This window comes from Thalassophryne amazonica, chromosome 2, assembly GCF_902500255.1.
Source record: "Thalassophryne amazonica chromosome 2, fThaAma1.1, whole genome shotgun sequence".
NCBI lineage: Eukaryota > Metazoa > Chordata > Actinopteri > Batrachoidiformes > Batrachoididae > Thalassophryne > Thalassophryne amazonica.
This window is the reverse complement of record NC_047104.1, coordinates 149,074,449-149,097,325: the sequence shown is the minus strand read 5'-3', so window position 1 is coordinate 149,097,325 and position 22,877 is coordinate 149,074,449.

The window sequence follows — 22,877 nt, the reverse complement described above, 5'->3', positions numbered from 1 at the left end:
AAATCAATTTATGCAACTGATAGAAAATGAGCAGAAATCATTGACATTTTGATGGAAGAAAAACAGGAAAAAATACAACCTGCTTTGACATGGTATAGCAAACCTTCACTGCATCAGTGTAACTGAAATGACTTTCTTTCTGCACGTGAATATTTGCTCTTTCAATTTCAAACACTATTCTCCCAATTTCTGTTTTTTTTTTGGGGGGGGGGGGGGCAGTGAGCTTCTACAACATGGAATTTGCCCATCTGCTTAAAATGGGGAAAGAAAAAGTGTTGCACAAGGAGTGTGTATCATCACACACCAAAACTGAGCTCATAATGCATTGCTCTGTGGGAGGTAAAGAACAGGGTCAACAACACCTGTGTCACACAGTGCACTGCAATCTTCCATGCCCTTTCAAAGAGACAGAAATAATAATTTGTATGCGCGGAACGCTGCGAGAAGTGACAACTATCCTAAATAACAAACTGTCCTGCTGCGCTGGTGAAAACCCAGACACAAAACAGATCTGATGTGTGATATGCCTGAAAAGAGGAGACATTTATAAAAGCAGCAGAAGGAGTGATCAGTCTTACTGGGTGACTAATGATACTTTGCAGGTGAAATGTCCAAAGAAGAATCCATGACAGGGACTGAGGTGAGATCAGTGCCGCTAATCCAGGACACATCTACACATTAATGCAGTTTGAAAGCTTTCACACTGTTTTTTTTTTTACCCTCACCGTTTTATTCCCTCAGCAACGCTGCTCTTTGAATGCACTGGAATGAAGTGTTTTTGTTTTTCTTTTCATGTTCTATCACTGAAGTTCTTCCCACCTCACATATGCACTTTTGTGATAAATAAGTTCCAGTTTAAAAATGCAATTTAGCTAAAGTTTGAAATCATTAGCAACCAGACTGTGAGAGGTGCATACATTACCAGAGACCAAAAACAATGAGTCTGCCAATTTGCCATTGAAAAATGTAGCCAGGCTGAGTGTACAGGCTGGTGTATACTTATGGAAGCTCATTTTCTGCAGCTGAAATTTGTAACTAGATTGGGTAAAAGTTTGTCTAAATCAAATGAAAATGTGCAAAAAGATGGTGGGTGCTGTACGTTGCTGCACCCACCAGATTATAGAATGTCCCTGAGTCCTCACTGACACTCACCCAGGCTGACCACTGTTCTATCCCCACCTACTGAAAAAAACTATTTATCAGCTGCAGCCAGGTGATACATGGTCATCCTCTTGGTCTTTTTCCCGTTTTCTAGGGACCTCAGCCCTGAGGGCACCTGGATGTTGGCTCTTGCTCAGAGACGTGTATCATGTGCCTGTCGATGATTCCCTCACAATTCAAGTACTACTGTTCAACTGAGCCTCCCTCAGTAACTGCTCATTTGACACAGTGCCATTCCAGCATTACCCAAGGTTTCTCCAGAGAGATGTACCACAGACATCCAGTCATCTTCTTAGTACCAGGTCCCTGAAGACTTGGACCTTCATTCTTCGGCAAACAGTTTAGTAAATGCCTCTGTCTAGAGATTTCATTACCCCATAGATGAGATAAGATTCATTGTCTTTGTCATTACACGAGTGCAACAACAACAAAATTACGTTTACGCTCCAATTGCCTCAGACAAAATACAGCAATTTATCCATAATTATTATTTGTTTACCATAATAATGGCACACATCAGAAGTAAAGACAACACATATACATTTGACATTGTTTATGTGCACTAAACGTGAACCAGTCCGTCATCCGAATTGAGGTAAAGTGGGTGAAGGCTGCAGTGGGTGGGGCCCGCGCCACCCAGCTTGGGGAGTTGAAGGCTGCAGCAGTAAAAAATGCACTGCCTTCGAGGTGGCAGGGAGGAAGCCAGGGTGAGGGGAGTGGAGAGACACGGGGGGAGGGGGGGTAAATAGGGATGGAGGGAGGGAGACATGCATCGTGTGCATATGAGTTAGGTTTCTGTCAGTTTCTGTCCGTGTGTGTGTAAAGTCTGAATAGGCCTTTCAGCACATTCATCAATGTCATATACTTCAAGCTCCTAGAGTCATGAATAGAGCTCTCAAACAACAGGTTTGAAACTTTCCACACATATAGATAGATCTGCGATGGCTGAGTGCAGGAAGTCATTAAAAGTCAAGACCGCTGTCTTGATCCAGGACAGTCAAAATCCCAGATGCTCCTACTTCTCACTCTGCTTCCCAAGTGCAGCAAGTAGGGCGTTGATAGCCAGCTAACCCTATGGCCAGCTATGAGGTGCCAATTGTACTCTCAAAACACCATTAAATTCTCATATATTATGAATTTAATGTGTGAGCACAATGTGGCAGTAATACACCATTAAGCTGCATGCCAATGGCAGTAAGACACAAAGAAGAAGAACCATTAATAAAAGTAACAAAAAAATACTTTTTAAAATTGAAAGTTTCGCATCAACAAACACGAAGGCATAGTTATGTCCATGAACACCATTAAATAATCAGTGAACATTATTTAAGAAATTCTATAAAATGTTTGTAGTTAGCAACAGGATCAAGCAGGTATAGAAAATAAATGAATGAACAACAATAGTAATAATGATAATAGAATCCACGGGCGCTAGATTGGGTAGTATTTATAAAATAGGTAGCTGACATTTTTCAAGGGTGGTAATAAATTATGTGAAATTTCTATAATGAGTTGGGATGGCATGTGAGTCCACAATGTTTTTAGAACCTTAGACCTCAATGTTTTTGTGTAGGCTCTCAGTTGTCCAGGTGGTTTCCATAGTAGAGAAGCTTGAATCTTCGGCTGGACTGGGTTGCTTGATGCAAGGACATTTCGCTTCAAATCGCAGAAGCTTCCTCAGCTAAAATTCTTGCTCTGGTGGTCTGACTTCTGTCTTGACTCTTGTAGAGAAGAATAATCAAGAAGTCACAAAGCTGGAGTTTTAAACCTAACCAGACTCCTCCTACCGAGAGGCAGACTGCTATAGGCTAGTGACCAAACAATAGCTCTAATTAGCACCTATTGTGCTCTAGTTAGCACCCTCCTAATGACAGGGCAAAAAATCCCAGTTTACTTTAAACCGGTTAACACCTTGAGACAGAAATTAGTTCACCCTAAGGACAGGATCCCTAGTTACAAACAGAGCAATGTAGTGTCTTCTATCAGATGTCAGGAAAACTGTAACGAACACTACTTAGGTGAGACTAAGCAACCTTTACACAAAAGGCTATACCAGCACCGCAGAGAGGGCGCCAGTGGACCTCAGTCTGCAGTTCATCTCCACCTTAAAGACACTAACCACACATTTAAGGACAAGGAAGTTAAAATATTAGCCCGAGAGAAGAAATGGTTTGAGAGAGGGGTCAAGGAGGCATTCTTTGTGAAACGTTTGAAACCCAGCCTTAACCGGGGAGGGGGTCTGACACACGCTTTATCCCCTGTTTACAATGGGGTACTCAGGTCAAAGCAGTTTCAGTCTTTTGTTCATGGTAATGAGTCATTCACGTCATCAGCAGAGTCGTCAAGGGAGCCATCATGAGAGGGTCCATCCCATCATTAGGATTACTAACTAGAGCACAATAGGTGCTAATTAGAGCTATTGTTTGGTCACTAGCCTATAGCAGTCTGCCTCTTGGTAGGAGGGGTCTGGTTAGGTTTAAAACTCCAGCTTTTGTGACTCTTGATTATTCTTCTCTAGTCAAGACAGAAGTCAGACCACCAGAGCAAGAATTTTAGCTGAGGAAGCTTCTGCGATTTGAAGCGAAACGTCCTCGCGTCAAGTAACCCAGTCCAGTCGAAGATTCAAGCTTCTCTACTTAGACCTCAACAATTTTTAAAAGAACTCAACCCTTTTATTTCCTGTTAATTGCATATTTTTATATTAATTTGCTTTAATATATTTATAAATTGTTAAGGTTCTTGTTTCATATACACACTATTATATGGCTGTGACGCAACGCACACTGTCATTGTCTGATTTCCGGTCTGACATTTTCCCATATCAGACCGGTTACCATGACATTCAGTCCAGAATGTGTATCACATTTGTTACAGACCAGAAAGCTAAAAACACAATTCGAAAAACCAAGTTTGACATGAATATACTCCCTAAATATCTAAACAGCATCGTAAAAAACACACAGATTGAAAGCTTACCAACTAACGACTAGTCTGTACAGGAATATTAGGCCTCTGTGTTTTTCCACTGTTAACACCTTGGTCTGATATTTTCCCGTACAGACGTCTCACTCAGTTTATAATACTTAATCATTATTATTATTAGTATATTGTTATTCTTATTTTATTATTACTTCTATTTTGTGATTTGATTTTTAAATGGATCACAATGGAAATGTGCTTTTAACTTATTTACAATTATATTATGTACTTACATTGAATTTACTGAATAAAATCAGGCACACATGCACACACTTTCAATATAAAGATAAGTTACCGTCCCCTGCTGGAATTGGGTGTGTGAGTACAGAATGTAATTAGCAACGTCGTTCAGTGTTGTGAGCTAATATGCATAGTTTCTCCCAAAATATTTGCCCTATCAATGTTACATTTTGGTGGCGTTCATCCTTGACCTAAAATACATAAGCATAACGATCAGCAACTGTCAGCTCTCCCCAGTTTGTCTGTGATTGAAGTTAAACATGCAGAGCTTTTTCTCTTTTCTCCATTCTGCCGCAAGCAGGTACTTCTTCTATTTTTACACACCCACAAACAGAGAATGTGGAGGAAGACATCAAACGCAGTACAGTTTTCACTCATGGTAACGGCAAAATGACACTTAACTCAGTCATGGTAATGGCAACATGACACTTAACTAAACCAATTGAACTACAAAAACACAATAAATCTGTAACATTAACAACACTGTTAAGTGAACAAACCGAAATAACAGCACTTAAAACCCCAAAACCCCGAACTCCCATGATGCATAGCAGCACAGTGTCCATTGTTCACTGTTGTTTGCTAATATCACTAATTTCTACAAAATTATTAGTCCTATCAACTTTCTATTTTAGCAGTGTTCATCTCTGACCCCAAAAAATACATTTGCATACCAAACTGCAAATGTCAGCTTTCCTCAGTTTGTCCCTGATCAAAGCTATACACAAGCACACAGACATACAGAGGCCACTTAGCTATTAGAAAATAGATAACAACAATAAATGTTTTAAGGGTGGTCCACTATATTCAGCTGTTCATAAAATCTGAGGAGAGACTCTACATATTTTAGAATAGAATAGAATATTCTGTTCTATTTAGTTTCATTTTATGGCACTCATGATTGTTCATGGTGTTTCTTTTAAAGACTGACAATAGGGGTTTCATTTTACTGCATTTGGATTTTACAATAAAAAACATTGCAAGGATATTAGATTTTTCAAAATGAAGTCACCCTGTGTACGAGGTCTGTCCATAAAGTAACGGTCCTTTTTATTTTTTTCAAAAACTATATGGATTTGATTCATATGTTTTTACATCAGCCAAGCTTGAACCTTTGTGCGCATGCGTGAGTTTTTCCACGCCTGTCGGTTGCGTCATTCACCTGTGAGCACGCCTTGTGGGAGGAGTGGTCCAGCTCCCTCGTCGGATTTTCATTGTCAGGAAATGACGGAATGATTTGGGCTTTTTTCCATCAGAATTTTTTCAGAAACTGTTAGAGACATGCAGCTGGAAACCATTCGAAAAATGTATCTGGCTTTCGGTGAAAATTTTACGGGCTTCACAGAAAATAAGGAGTGTTACTACAGCTTTAAGGATGGCCCACAATGGTGCTCGGCGCGCCGCGCTCCGAGCTGCGGAGATGAGGCAGAAACCACCAGATCATTTCTAAACGGATTGCTCTGTGGAGCCGAGACCGTCGTGTGCAATTTCTCTGGTTATCACAAGAGCTGGACATCATCAGATTTCACTTTTAACAAGAGATTTTGTCATGGAAAGCCGCGCGGAGGCTTCTCGCGTCACGACCGATTCGCTGATGAAGCGAGACAAAGGAACACCTCCGTTTCGGAGTGCCAGATGACAAGTTGGGACATGTCCAGCTCTCCACAATTTCTCTTATACTCACTCGACTGGTAAGCACTGAAAGCCGAGATAGGCATGTCATCCGTTTAGAAATGATCTGGTGGTTTCTGCCTCGTCGTCGCAGCTCGGAGCGCGGCGCGCCAAGCGCCATTGTGGGCCGTCCTTAAAGCTGTAGTAACAGTTCTTATTCTCTTTGAAGCCCGTAAAATTTTCACCGAAAGCCAGATAAATATTTCGAATGGTTTCCAGCTGCATGTCTCTAACAGTTTCTGAAAAAATTCTGATGGAAAAAAAGCCCAAATCATTCCGCCATTTCCTGACAATGAAAATCCGACGAGGGAGCTGGACCACTCCTCCCACAAGGCATGCTCACAGGCGAATGACGCAACAGACAGGCGTGGAAAAACTCACGCATGCGCACGAAAGTTCAAGCTTGGCTGACGTAAAAACATATGAATCAAATCCATATAGTTTTTGAAAAAAAATAAAAAGGACCGTTACTTTATGGACAGACCTCGTATTGTTTTTCTTTCGTGAAGGGTGTAAGATGTGGGATTTTGGTTGATAGTTTTGCAAACTTCTCACAGAAGTTACAAATTCAAAGTTACAGAAGCTGCAATTATGTGACCCATTTTTAAAATTTCATTCTTCACACTGTATTAGATGGATCAGTAATGTTGAGAATTTTCAAAGTAACTTCTTTAGTCTTGGGGCTTACAAGGGAAGTGATGGGATGGGTCTCCAGTTTTTGATTATTTTTTTTTAATCTGAAAAAAGTTGCAAAGTTTTTGGAGTTTCTCCTCCAAAACAATCATAACAACTAAAATGAAGGATCGTTGAAATGTTTGGTTGAACAGTAGGTAAAAGCAAATTACTGGTATTATGCGTTAGTGTACAACTGAAATATCTGACATCCCACTTGAAAAAGTAATGTTAATTGAGTCTGTGGTTGAACTCAGCGTCCCACTGACATCAATCCAAGTATTGTTTAATAATGTGTTTTTCTGTGATAATTGTGATGTTGGGCAGAAACTGATAGTTTGAAAAGAAAAGGTCTGTTATGGTTGACCCAGAAAGCAGACACAACCTGACAATTGAATGGTTTTTACAGTTTATTTTGGTGAGATGTAGGCAGGCTTGGCTGGAATGGTCCGACAGCGGAGGATAGGAACAGCTGAGCGAGGCAGGTAGAGGAGACGAATATGAGTGAGTCAAACAGGTAGCTGAATGCTGAAGAAAGGCAGATGGCAACTAGGATTCTGGATCACTACGGAGACTGAGATCTGGCATTGTCTGGATGTCTGTTAAATACTGCAGTGGCTTCATTGGAAATAGGTTGAAACCCAGAGTCCACACCCAACAACACAAAGACAGACTGAGACCAACATGACAGACCAGGGAGGGAAAAAGGACAAGACACACAAAGAAAGGCAAAGGCAATGACTAAACTCCAACAAGGTCAAGTGGATATTCAGTGAGTGTGTGCTTTGAGCACTTCACGTGTGTGTCTATACCTTGAAAGTATTTCATATTTAAATATTAATATGCTGTGCTTTCTATATATGACAGATTAAATAAATATAATGTTGCTGAGTTTTTATTTTCAAAACTTTATACAAGTACAGAAAGTGTTTGAACAAGGAACAGTTTCAAAATATAGTCACTGATGTATCGTTCCTCGAATCTGAAACTGTAGCCAACAGCAAAAGAATAGTGAAATGTACACACCTTGTATATCACCATGGATTTTGGACATATTCTTGTAAAATCTGACCCCTACTCAGAAAAAAACAAGCTCTGCTACTGTTCTACTCTTTACCATCCCTGCCCTATGACATCACAAAGATCCAGCTGGTTGAGAATTCTGTCAGGACGGGGCACAAACCAGGGGGACACAAATGCGAACTCTCACAGCAGATGCAGTTAGAATAAGGTTTAATGACAGTAACAGCCAGAGATTCGGTACACGGGTGGTCCAGCAGTGAAGCAAAGGTACAGACAGATGTAAGGCTGAGGCTTGGTTGAATCAATAGGCTGAGGTCAAAATACACGGTGCGGTGGCAATCAGAGGCAGGGACAAAAAAACGTGATCGAAGGCAAAACAAGGTCAAATACCAGCTGAAACAAGGCAAGGATGTAAATGCTGGAAAGTGAATACATTCAACAATCAAGCAAGGAACTGGCGGTGAAATTAATGGAACAAGAAGCAGGTGTCAGTGAAGGGAGGAGGCGTGGCCAGGGAAGACAAAGGTAAGTGCAAGAGAGTGTAGTGAGACCAAAAACAAAGCAAACTGGGAGCAAAATAATAACTGACAGGAAAAAAAAAACAACAGTGAAGAAATGTGACGTGCTCAACAGACAATAATTAACGTGAACAAAACAAAAAGGGAAAACTGTGAAATGATGTGACTAATCAAAATAACGGGAAACAAGAGGATCACAGACTACAAAAGAAACTAGAACCAGACTGACCCATATCAAAGTATAAGAATAAAGCAACAACTGATGAGCAAAAAATAAACTAAAACCAGTGACCAAACAACACAAAATAAATCTTAAACAGCAATATATACTAAAAGGAACACAACTGGATGAACACACTGAAGATAAATATTAACCAAAACCAGTGACTAAAGCATAATAAAGCAACACAAAATAAATGATAAACAGGGTGCAATAAATAACTAAAGGAACATAACCAGACAGGAAACACTTGCAGGTAAATAATAACCAAAACCTGTGACCAAAGCATAATATACATAATGTGATGAACAGAACTAAACTACAGCAACTTAAGGAACTAAGAGTGAACAAATACGAGGATGATTGACAGAAACAAAACCAATGATAACATGAACATGAAAACCTGACATGAACGAAAAACAAGACCAGACGAAGCCTAAGCATGACTATGATACATGGCATGATTCAGAAAAACAAAAGGCTCAAAGCACAAACGTGGAAAAAAGTTCAAAATAATAACAGCTGGCCCCAAAAGGGGTGGATTATGACAAATTCTGAATGCCCTCTCCTATTGGTTGAATAATTAACCAGGTTGAGGCTCGCACACGCACACACACACACCAGCCAGTCTCACGTTTTTTTTTTTTCGTGCTCCCGTGATGAAATGAGTCAACATTTTCATGACGGAGCTTTTTTTAACTCACTATTTCTAACCCTACTCCCACCCCCAACCCTAACCTTAACCATAACCTAATCTTACTCCTTCCCCCCCACCCTAACCATAACCACCCCAAATCCCAGCTTCACTTTTAATTTCGTGCAGCCATCACGGAATGAATGAGAATGAATTCATGCTGTCGTGATGAAAATGAGGCGCTTTTTGTCACAGTATCACGAACCAATAGACTAATGTATATTTCGTCATGCTGAATCATGACTTGCCGTGAGACCTGTTTGCATACATACACACACACACACACACACACACACACACGCACACAGAGTATGAGAAAAAAAAACTGAAATTGGTAACAAATATGTGAATGTGTGTTTGTATAAAGGCTGAAATTCCCTGTTGTTAAATGAGATTGCAATGATAAACTGTGAAGAGGTCAGTAATTAAGAGAAGCTAGCTGGTTGTAAATACCAGGGGCTGTGTTCCTCATGTGGCTTCACTATGCTTCCACAAGGAAAGACTGCAGACCTTTTAATAAAAGATAGCTTTGGCATCACAGAGTACATAGCGCTGATGTACTGCACACAAAATTGGAGTGAATACATGCCATTTTCCCATCGGCCCAACGGTCTGCGGATCCAAGGATTTGCCTCATATTTTGGCTGCAAACACAGCAAGTTTGCGTAGCAGTTGTATGTTTTGACATTAACAATATGTACAATACAATCTGTCTACAAATACAAATACAAATACATTTGGGGGTCGGGTGCAGAGAGGACTGGGTGGAAGTCGGGGGCGGGTGATCCGGCAGCCCGGTCCGCGCTCACAGCCTCTGGCTGACGGGACATGGAACGTCACCTCGCTGGGGGGGGGGCTGAGCTTGTGAAGGAGGTTGAGAGGTACCAACTAGAGATAGTCGGGCTCACCTCCATGCACAGCTTGGGCTCTGGTACCCAACTCCTGCAGAGGGGCTGGGCGCTCCACTTTTCTGGCGTTGCCCACGGGGAGAGACAGCAAGCGGGGGTAGCATTGCTCATTGCTCCCCAGCTCAGTCACCATGTATTGGAGTTCACCACGGTGAACGAGAAGGTTGCGTCCCTACGCCTTCGGGTCAGGGACAGATCTCTCACTGTTGTCTTGACCTACAGGCCGAGTGGTAGTGCAGAGTACCCGACCTTCTTGGAGTCCCCAGGAGGGGTACTAGATAGTGCTCCGACTGGGGACTCCATTGTTCTGGGGGACTTTATCGCCCACGTGGGCGGAGACAGTGAGACCTGGAGGGGGGTGATCGGGAAGTATGGCTTCCCCAATCTGAACCCGAGTGGTGTTCAGTTGTTCAATTTCTGTGCTACCCACAGTTTGTCCATCACAAACACCATGTTCGAGCACAAGGGTGTCCATAAGTGCACATGGCACCAGGACACCCTGAGCCGGAGGTCTATGATCAACTTTGTAGTTACATATCTGACCTTCGGCTACTTGTCTCGGACACTTGGGTGAAGAGAGGAGCTGAGCTGTCGACCGATCACCACCTGGTGGTGATTTGGATCCGCTGGGAGGGTCGAAGCCAGTCAGACCTGGCAGGCCCAAACATATCATGAGGGTCTGCTTGGAATAACTGGCGGAACCCTGTGTCAGCGAGGTCTTCAACTCCCACTTCCGGGAGAGCTTCTCCCAGATCCCGGGGGAGGTTGGAGACATGGAGTCCAAGTGGACCATATTCTCCACCTCCATTGTCGATGCGGCTGCTCATAGCTGTGGTCGCAGGGTCTCTGGTGCCTGTCACGGCGTCAATCCCCGAACCCGCTGGTGGACGCTGGAAGTAAGGGATGCCGTCAAGCTGAAGAAGGAGTCCTACTTGTCTTTGTTGGCAGGTGGGACTCCGGAGGCAGCTGACAGGTACCGGCAGGCCAAGTGTGCTGCAGCCTGTGTGGTCGCACAGGCAAAATCTCAGGTCTGGGAGGAGTTCAGGTAGGCCATGGAGGAGGACTATCGGTCGGCCTCGAAGAAATTCTGGCAAACCGGCCGATGCATCCGGAGGCAGAAGCAGCTCTCCATCAACACTGTCTACAGTGCGGGTGGGGAGCTGTTGACCCTGACTGGGGATGTTGTCGGGCGGTGGAAGGAATACTTCGAGGATCTCCTCAATCCCATCATCACATCTTTTGAAGAGGAAGCAGAGACTGGGGACTCAGAGGCCAACTCATCCATCACCCAGGCCGAAGTCACCGAGGTGGTCAGAAAGCTCCTTGGTGGCAAGGCTCCTGGGGTGGATGAAATCCATCCAGAGTACCTCAAGTCTCTGGATGTTGTGGGACTGTCTTGGTTGACACGTCTCTGCAACATTGCCTGATGGTCGGGGACAGTGCCTCTGGACTGGCGGAAGGGGGACCGGAGGGTGTGTTCCAACTACAACAGGATCACACTACTCAGCCTCCCCGGTAAGGTCTATTCCAGAGTACTAGAGAGGAGAATTCGACCGATAGTCGAACCTCGGATTCAGGAGAAGCAGTGTGGTTTTCATCCTGGTCGCAGCACACTGGACCAGCTCTACACCCTCCATCGGGTGCTCGAGGGTGCATGGGAGTTCACCCAACCAGTCCACATGTGTTTTATGGATCTGGAGAATGCATTCAACCCTGTCCCTCGAGGCACTCTGTGGGGGGTGCTCTGGGAGTACAGGGTCCGGGGTCCTTTGTTAAGGGCTATCCGGTCCCTGTACAACTGCAGCAGGAGCTTGGTTCGCATTGCCGGTAGTAAGTCAAGCCTGTTTCCAGTGCACGTTGGCCTCTTCCAGGGCTGCCTTTTGTCACCGGTTCTGTTCATTACCTTTATGGACAGAATTTCTAGGTGTAGTCAGGGTGTAGAGGGGGTCCGGTTTTGGAACCACAGAATCTCATCTCTACTGTTGGTGGACGATGTGGTTCTGTTGGCTTCGCCAAATCAGGACCTTCAGCGTGCACTGGAGCGGTTTGCAGCCGAGTGTGAAGCGTCCAGGATGAAAATCAGCGCCTCCAAATCTGAGGCCATGGTTCTCGACAGGAAAAAGGTGCTTTGCCCTCTTCAGGATGGTGGAGTGTCCTTGCCTCAGGTGGAGGAGTTTATGTATCTTGGGGTCTTGTTCACGAGAGAGGGACAGATGGAGCGTGAGATTGACAGACGGATTGGTGGAGCATCTGCAGTGATGCGGTCGCTGTATCAGACCTTCGTGGTGAAGAGAGAGCTGAGCAGCGGGGGCAAAGCTCTCGATTTACCGATCGATCTACATTCCAACCCTCACATATTGTCATGAGATTTGGCTCATGACTGAAAGAACAAGATCGCGAGTACAAGCGGCTGAGATGAGTTTCCTCCACAGGGTGGCTGGGCGCTCCCTTAGAGATAGGGTGAGGAGCTCAGTCACTCGGTAGGAGCTCGTAGTCGAGCCACTGCTCCTCCACTTGGAAAGGAGCCAGCTCACATGGCTCGGGCATCTTTTACAGATGCCCCCGGACGCCTTGCTGGAGAGGTGTTCCGGGCACATCCCAGGGAAGACCCAGGACACGCTGGAGGGACTATGTCTTGCAGCTGGCTTGGGAACGCCTTGGCGTTCCCCCGGAGGAGCTAGGGAAGGTGTGTGTGGTCTGGGCGGCTTTGCTTGAGCTGCTGCCCCCCGTGACCCGACCTCGGATAAAGCAGAAGAAAATAGATGGATGGATGGATGGATTCATTAGGACTTCATTTGAGTAAACACTAATGGCAAGCTATTTGCTGATCTGAGTTTTAGATCATCTCTCGAGCTGCAGTGGTTGCAGAGATATTGCGATATGAGACTGGCGTTTTGTTTTGCCATTTGACTTCCACAAAATCAGTGATGAGATTGGTTTGTCTTAGCGACAGAATCTCTTGAATAGAATATTGATTTCATCTGACATCACTATGCTATGCCTTAACCCCAGTATAGACTGTGAGATTTCAGCAATTTTAAAAATTCACTGCAAGCCACACTGTGCAACACAAACTTATTTAACACAGGTAAGACTCCAAATTTGCAGATGCAAATATACAGCTTGTACAATATGACACAGCTGTATTTGTCGACATCTCACACAAAATCTGCCGCAATAGAGATTATAAAGCTCATTTATGATGGTGCATAGAACAGACTGTGTGCCTGATTTACTTCAGGTTTGCATGTGTAAAAATGCTGGACGACTGCACTCACAGATGCACACCTTCACGCTAAGTTGATAACAGTGCACAAAAAGGATAGCATCTGTCAAATGTGTGAACTAGTACATATTGTTCATTTAGTGTATTTGCCTTTATGAATATGTAATTTGAAGTTTGAGGTCCACCTGAGTGAGCAAAATTCTGGGAGGGAACATGCAAATGGGTGATGTTTGCACACACAATCCGTTTTATCAAGGTTAAACGGAAATTCTCTAGGTGCTGATAGCGCCTGTATTTTGGGAGTTTGAAACCAAGGCATTAACTGACCCACTGCTTTTTCCAGAATGTTGTTTGAGCACAGGGACTGCACAGAATTACAACCCCAATTCCAATGAAGTTGGGATGTTGTGTAACATGTAAATAAAAACAGAATACAATGATTTGCAAATCCCTTTCAACCTATATTGAATTGAATACATGACAGAGACAAGATATTTAATGTTCAAACTGAAAAACATTATTGTTTCTGTGCAAATATTTGCAAATTTTGTAATGGATGCCTACAACACATTTCAAAAAAGTTGGCACGGGGAAACAACAGACTGGGAAAGTTGATGAATGCTCAAAGAACACCTAATTGGAATTAGGTGAGTGTCATGATTGGGTGTAAAAGGAGCATCCCCAAAAGGCTTGGCCATTCACAAGGAAAGATGGGGCGAGGATCACCACATTGTGAACAACTGCATGAAAAAATAGTCCAACAGTTTAAGAACAATGTTTCTCACTGTCCATTTGCACAGAATTTAGGGATTCCATCATCTACAGTCCATAATATAATCAGAAGATTCAGAGAATCTGGAGAACTTTCTACATGTATGCGGAAAGGCCGAAAAGCAACAATGAATGCCTGTGACCTTCGATCCCTCAGGTGGGACTGCATTAAAAACCAACATCATTGTGTAAAGAACCTTACCACGTGGGCTCAGGAACACTTCAGAAACCACTGTCAGTTAACACAGTTCGTCGCTACATCTACAAGTGCAAGTTAAAACTCTACCACGTTGTTAGAAGGAAAGGTGATGTAACAGACTGGTAAACATACCACTGTCCCAGCTTTTTTGAAAAGTGTTGCAGGCATCCATTTCAAAATGAGCAAATATTTGCACAAAAACAATAACGTTCATCCGTTTGAACATTAAATATCTTGTCTTTGTGATGTATTCAATTGAATATAGGTTGAAGAGGATTTGCAAATCATTGTATTCTGTTTTTATTTACATTTTACACAACGTCCCATCTTCATTGGAATTGGGGTTGTAGAAAAAAATAAAAAATTGATTGAAAAATCTGCCATATTAAATTTTCTTTGTTTCTTTAAGAATAAATGTTTCCATACGTAAAAGGTGGACCACGCACATCTCAGAGTCTGTGTGGGACATCAGGGTTATGTCTACAGAATGCAAAGGGCTTGAATGCACTCATGGGCCGGCTACTGCAACAAACAAACAGAACAATGCATTCTCCTATTCAGACATTTTATTTGCATTCCATCAATGGTATATTACCGAACTGGTGAAGATTTATGCTGCATTCTGCTGGTAGGATGCAAAGCTGTCTGTCTTGGCTGCACTGGCAGAATGTAGCTGACCCTTATTTAATGTTTCAATCATCAGTTTAGTAACAGAATTTCAACTTTATTCACGCCCAGAGAAATCACAGACAAAATTTTTAAGTCTACTGTACATTTTTTCTCACAGAATTGGGTTACATTTGATTTATTGAATGTAAGCTCAGTACATACATGTGCAATGCTGTTGGACATAGACCCCTGTTTTACACCGGTTACATTGCATGTGTTTGCCGTTTGAGTTACTCCACTGCTCACAGCACCATATATGTACGTATTTACACCGGGGGCCATTTCAGCTCCGTTTCTGTTGTGTTGCTTCTCAATCTTTCCACATGGTTTGTTTAGATAATGGTTTTTCCTCCACTCTTACTTCTTTGAAGAGTTTTGTTGGAAGTCATTTTTCCAGGGCGCTAATCGGATGGCTCATGCAGTTTCTCTCACTGGTGGTCAGCTCACAGCACCTCTCTGACACCACACACTGTGTTGAACACAAAAATAAAAAGCTTTTCTTTCCTCTTGACAACCCCAAAAACATTTGGACAATAGGGAAAATGCAAATTTAAACAAATGAAAAAAGAGCAGTATTTCTGATATTTACAACTTTGACCTGTATTTGTTGCAGACAGTATAAACCCAAGATATTTCATATGCATTTCAGGCCTGCAACAAATTCCAAAAAAAACAAAACAAAAAAAAAAGGTACAATGAGACCATTTAGAGCTAGTGATAAGGTTTAAATGTTGGGAACCACTAGACCATCACCTCCACCCAGGTGGAGGTGGTTAAGGTGTTGGGCTTGAGTCCAGAAGATCATGGGTTCAAATCCCCGCCTGACTGGAAAATCACTAAGGGCCCTTGGGCAAGGCCTTTAATCCCCTATTGCTCCCGGTGTGTAGTGAGCGCCTTGTATGGCAGCACCCTGACATCGGGGTGAATGTGAGGAATGATTGTAAAGCGCTTTGAGCGTCTGATGCAGATGTAAAAGTGCTATATAAATGCAGTCCATTTACCATTTACCATTTAAACTAAGTAAATGAACAATAATAATAATAATAAATGATGTTACTTCAAACTGGCAATGTCAACAGATGACTGTAATCATGATTTGGGACAAAATCACAATCTAACAAATGCTGAGTGTTTGAGGAGCGATGATAGACAGAGGATCTGCAGTTCATCAACAAATGTGTGCAAAAATTATTGACATGCTTAAATGCAACATTCCTCACAGAAAGACTGGGAGGGATTTGCATATTTCTCCCTGTACAATGCATAATATAGCTGTGCTCGCGCAGCACAACAGTATTGCTACACTGTACGAGGCTTTCCAGAAATACCAACAGATTGTGAGTGAGTGAGTCAGTGAGCAGCAGAGCAGACGGTCAATGTTTGGGCAAACGGCAGTACCGGTTGCCAAAGCCCGCGACCACGTTTAGAGTCTATCGGCCTGCCCCGCGGCTGTGTCAGTGGCCCCCATCCAGGCTTGTAGTTCCTCGGAGGTTGCAGACCAGGCCCACGGCTCATTGGTGTCTGCCATCCAGGCCCACGAATTGTCAAACCCGCGACTTGTTGGAGGCTGCTAACTGGGCCCACGGCTCATCGGTATCTCCCAGCCAGACCCATGGCTTGTCAGAGGCTGCTAGCTGGACCCACGATTCGTCAGAGACTGCCAGCCAGGCCCACTGCCAGCCAGGTCCGTTGCGGCAGTCAGCTTATCATCCCTGTGGGGGAGCCGAGACACCACAGGCTAAGCTAAGTTTACCAGCTAGCATCGGGTCGAGGCCAGCCTTCAGTAGCGACCTCATCTGAGGTTGCTCCAGCGGCAGCTAACTATTTGACATGCTAGTTGGTAGCTTTCATTAATGGTTAGCTGTATTCAGCTAGGTTCTCTTTCTCCCCCACCACCCTGCCGTTTTCTTTTATTACTGTTTTTATACATAAATCCTGCCTGATGCTGGCAAAAAGGGTGGCTCTTTTAGAGAGCCATGTCAGTAAGCTGGAGTAGCTTATTAGCTCAGTGGAGATAGATATTACGGGCACTCCAGATGAGGCTGGTGTTGGGCTGGCTGGTGTGCCCATTGGCATCACCCTAGAATCACTGGCTGTGGAGGATGTTTTTCAGACTCTGGTTAGATGGAAGAAGTCACATTGGGCTTGGTGCCTAGTTGCGGCACCCAAATCACACTCGCCTCTGCAAACTGTGAACCAGTTTTCTCCCTTGGATATGCGTGATCTGAGTTTTTTGAGCCCACGGGTGATTTCCACTCCTATCTCCAGGCCGAAACGCCAGGCTTTAGCGATAGAGGATTCTATCACCCGCAAAGTCAGATTACAGACACCAGCTGACGTTAAATGTATTCCTGGGGCTAGAGCTCCTGGCACTGCCTCCCACCTCAGGGTGCTGATGCTGCAGAAGGGAAGACACACTAAGGAACATGACACAAGATACAGTCACATATTTTTTCACATTGGCACCAATGATGTCAAGGTGAAGCACTCAGCGGTCACAAAAATGGATATAGTTGTGACCTTGCCAGAAAGTTGGGTTGGCATCGATTAATAATCTCTGGTCCCCTCTCAGGGTAATGATGAGGCGTTTAACAGGCTGACATTGTTAAACAGGTGGCTGGCGCAATTTTGTAGACAGCAAGGCTTTAATTTTATTGATAATTGGCCTTCATTTGGGGGCTGCCGTGACTTGCTGATGCCGAATGGCGTTCACCCTACTGAGGAAGGTGCCATCATCTTGTCTGCGAACATAGATAGAGCTCTACAGGGAGGGTAACATTAGGATTTTACAGCAGGCCACGAAGCAGCGAATTAGAGACCCTGCAAGGCTTATGACAAATGTGGGTGTGGAATCCATTAGCTTAGTGGGGAAATCAGTGCAGAAAACCCACTGTAATAATGGATTTTCAGGGAGGGAAATTTATCAAGTTGAGACTGTGGCCTGCTTCCGTAGATGTGTCCTCAAAAATCATAGAGGGATATGTTTTGTGAACTTAATACCCATTACTCTATTGGATGACATTGAAATTGAGGATGGCCTGCTGGCTGTTCCAGTAATATTAAATATTCTGTGTTTGCTACCTACAATCCATATGGAATGTCTCAAACCGAAACCTACTTCCAGGTACCTTATATACGCTACTCTGGAATCACCTCTAAATCCGAACAGTCTAACTGTCAATCCCACTGAGGTCCTTAGTTTGGGTCTCCTTTGAGTTTCACACTCAGTCATATTTGCACATACATGTTCACCCATCCATGCACTGCATACAGCCTACATGCTGACACATCACACCCCATTGCCTTTATTTTATTTAAAGTTAATTATTTACAATAATACTCTTTTGATTGGCCTAAACCTTGTCTCCCCACATTTGTTTGTCACAAGCTAAGAGCCAGCTTGTGACAGTAGGGTTAAACATTTGCTGCATCAGACATACAGTTCCGTGATATTAAATAGGATGCAGATGAAAAGATTTCTGAGTTAATAGATTCGTGCCAACCTGTCAGAACACTCGTAAGACAACGTCCATCTAACCTCCTTGAGGTGAAGTAGCAAGGTAAGGTTTTAAATTTTTCTGAGTGTTTACTCCTATTTCTTGTTGAAGCCACAAACAGGGTATTAATTGTTATTGCCGTGTTTGTGTGAACAATCTACATCAAAAATGATCAGACCTGCTTCAAACCACTGTTAAAATCTCCCATTTTCACTTCTCATCATCAGATTGGGCGCTCTCATAAACTCTTCTCCCCCGTGTGTGTTGGCTGAAGCAATTAGTCATGATCTTCCTCTTAAATGAAGCCTTTTATTCATCATGTCAAGGTGCAGGTCACTGTGATTAGCATGTCTAGATGGTTTGAATTTGACAAAAGGCTTGTTCAATCGAACCTAGTTTAAGTAGTCGGCAATAAAAACCACTTGATTTGACATTTTGTGGAAATGAAGTTTCAGGATACCTGGGCTTTCATCCACTACAAGGTGAATCGTTACAGCACTTAATTTAATTGATCTGCATTTCTGTCACATCAATTGAGGATTAAAGAACAAAAGAAGGAATAAAACAGTGCAGAGTTTAGAGGGTGACATGTGATGGCAGAAAGGTCTTAAATTATTACGGGAGCAGGATGTGACAGGAACAGTCTCTCTGAAAGAACGGAGGTTTAATCATCTCTCATGGTTTCACACATCATCGGTGCTCACTCCAGATTACATAAATCACTGCTTTTAATAAAGCCTTTCAGGGAGTTTGCAGACTCTCTGAAGAAATCATGATCTACAGCATCTCACTGTGATAATGTCAAATATCTACATAAGTCCCTGGCCAATAATCCGCAGGTAATATTAACTTGTGGTCACACAAGGTCACATCGGCATCTGTTCCTCAAATGAAGCCAGGCGTAGGAGGTGACTGGCAGCTCTGTGACCTCAGATGGTCTCAGTCCAGTCTGCTGCAGTCGGCCTTTTCAACATTTATTAGACTAACATGACTCACATTATGGAAACACGCAACTCATTTAGGACAAATAAAATTTCAGACTTAAGATACCAACAGGAGCAGTTCCAGTACTTTATAGAGAGGCAGCAAAGGTTGGGCAGAGTACTGGAGGGGCACAGAAGAGGATACACTATGAGCCAGGTTCATATGTAGTTGGGCACTGTGTTTGTCATGTTGCCTCTTCACCACCATAATGGACTGTTAGTTTCAATTTAGGTAGATTAACAAAAATAGGTCATTAACCATTTTCAGATTACAGCCATTTTTTTTATGTAGTTTCCCCAAGCAGTTCGACAAACTAAGCAGCCAACTTGCTCTATGTAGGACAACCTGATAATAATGAATTACAATAGTCCAGCCTAGAGGAAATAAATGCATGAATTAGTTTTTCAGCATCACTCTGAGACAAGACCTTTCTAATTTTAGAGATATTGTGTAAATGCAAAAAAGCAGTCCTACATATTTGTTTAATCTGCACATTGAATGACATATCCTGATCAAAAATGACTCCAAGATTTCTCATAGTATTACTAGAGGTCAGGGTAATGCCATCCACAGTAAGGATCTGGTTAGACCAGTGGCGGCCGGCCCATAGGGGGCGCTCGGGCGCTGCCCTCCTAGATGTGGAGGGGAATATATATATATATATATATATATATATATATATATATATATATATATATATATATATATATATATATATATATATATATATAAAGTATTATCAGTGTCAGTTTCACTTACTTGTATGTGCCTACATGTAATATGAATGATTAAAGCAACACTTCTTCCAACTGACTCTCATTCAACAGTGCATTTCCACCGACAGGAGCAGAAAACGTACGTTCCTCGTCTTGGGCGCTCATTCAAAGCGCCCTTGAAGTGCAGCGAAATAACCAATTGTATGTAGTTACTATGGAAAATTAATAAATATTTGGCAAATCAACATTGCCAAAATTAATGGCTTTGGGGCGCCGGAATTTTAGCCCTTGCTACAAAAATGCGGGAACGTTAGATTACAGTCAGTGATACACGTGATGCTGCAGCTGTCAGTCAGGAAGAGCGACGACGACATTTGGGTTATATTTCTTTATTTTTATTTTGTCTCCGTGTGTTTTGCTGGAGTAAGTTGAAGAACTATTCGGAGGTTTAAAACGGGACAAAACTCATCAAATCAATGACACCAAAGTTTGGCGGGGATCCTTTTGGAGGCGCATGGAGGTGCGCACATCAGATCTTTCTCGTGGTTTAATGACAATTGCACATCCCGGTTGGAGGAGAGACGTTTGTCTGACTCGTTATAAACCGTGTCAGGCTTCATTCACACTGTCAGCGCGCACACGTCACGGAGGCTGCTGATCTGCGCGGATGGAAAGGAGCGCGTCCACCTCTTCAGGTGAGCTGACGAGCTGCTCGGATTTATTCCCGAATGTTGCTCCTGGTGTGGAAACGAGGGTGAAAATGTAAGATAAAACGAATGAGTGATGTTTTTTTTAAATTTGTTTTAGGGGGTCAAAGCTGTGATCTTTATTGGGACAGCAGACCAGTTATAATGGTAATAGGGGAGGCCGGGGCTGTTTGTAACATTGTTCAAAGCTGCAGCCAAGCTGGTATTTTGATTTCACTTTACACGTTATGAGGATCAGTCCACAGAAGTGAAATATTCTTTGGAGTATTCCACACTCTAAAACAAATTATTTGCTCAGTTTAAAAACAAATAAAACAAAACCCTAAAATAGCAATTTGCATGTTTTTTAAGGAAATTCTAACTCAGCCACTGAGTTCACACAAGACACTTATAGTCAGACAAACCCAAGTTTAGCAACGCATTTAATTAAGTGGTTTTGTAAACTTAATTTGCTTTGTCCTCTACACTGTTAATTCATTTTAACCCATTTAATTTAAAGGTTTTGGTGTTATTAGTTAGTCAAGTTATTTAATTTAAGTTTTTCAAGCTTCTTTTTTGCCTCCATTCCACTCAGTAATGTTCATGCAAAATATTACCTTAATTTTCCCTCTCTCTCTCTCTCTCTCTCTCTCTCTCTCTCTCTCTCTCTCTCTCTCTCTCTCTCTCTCTCTCTGAAGGTGGTGTGAACATTGTCATATGTACATAATGTTCTTTTGTCAATTGAAGAATTTTTCCATGTTTTTAAAGAGTGTAAATTTGGTGATATTTTCTATTTTGTTAAGGCCGGTGTCATTGTGAACCCCAGGATGTGTTTGTCTGAAGATAATGGCAGTGCAGTACAGTTTGGTGTACTATGTGTGTAATTGGTGTCAAATGGTGAAATGTTCTTTGCTCAAGAACTTGAGTGTTGTATTTGATACTGTTCCTTTCCAAAGTAGAAATGGGGCCTAATATAGCTGTAAATGGTTAACTTGATCTGTAAAACTGCTGATTTTGAGAAGGACATGAAATGATTATTGTGGAATTGTAGTAATTTTCCGACTGTTCACTTGAATGCCTGTACTGGACAAGGCAAGGGAATCTATTGGCACAGCAGCCCCACCAAGACTGTTTTTCACCAGCTGCCACTGGGTTAGACACCATGTTTCTAAGATTTGTGGGTCCAAGTACAATACTAGATAACTAGGGTGTTTCGATACTACTGGATTGAGGTGATGTTCCAAATATTCTGCAGTCCGAGACAATAAGTCTTCCTTGAGGAATGTCATGTGGTTTGCTCCAGACCTCTGGATTGTTGTGTATCTTTGGGAGGAGAGAAAACCCTCAAAATTCAAAATCATTTTTATTTACTTTTTTCATTTAAAAAACTAGAAGCACTCAGAGAGTGCAAACCTCCGCCAAGGCCATAGGGTCACTGACCCTAAAGAGATTCCCTCCTTGGCACAGTGATCTATTCAACAATTCAGTGTTACAACCAAAACTATGATACATACACTTTTCTTTCCTTTATATTTGACATCCTTGACCATGAAAACATACCACTAGAACTTGGAATCACTTTTATGTCTTTATTAGTTCAAAAGTTATTGTATAAAAATTATTTTTCGGTAATGGCAGTTTTCTTCTGGATCTAGCTCCATAACATTTGAAGCTACATCAAATCTGATGACACCTTACTGAATCAGTACAGATTCAGCTACAATTTGGTGTTAGTTGTGCATCTCTAGCTTCATTTGTCACCTCACACTGACACATTTTGTATTTTCCCTATATTTTTGCATATTCTGGATCACCAGATCCGGAATCTGGATCCAATCATCACCAAACTTCGTTGTTTGATAGAACATTTGACTATGTTACACCCTAATTTTTTTCAAGCTTTTCTGCCTTGTTTTTGTGGAGTTAGAAACTAGAATGTCAAAATTCCATCTATCCTGCAATGGTGAAGAATCCTTTAAAAAAATTCCTGGATCCAGATTGTGATCCAGATCACCACTAAAATGTAATCACTTGTTCCTCTTG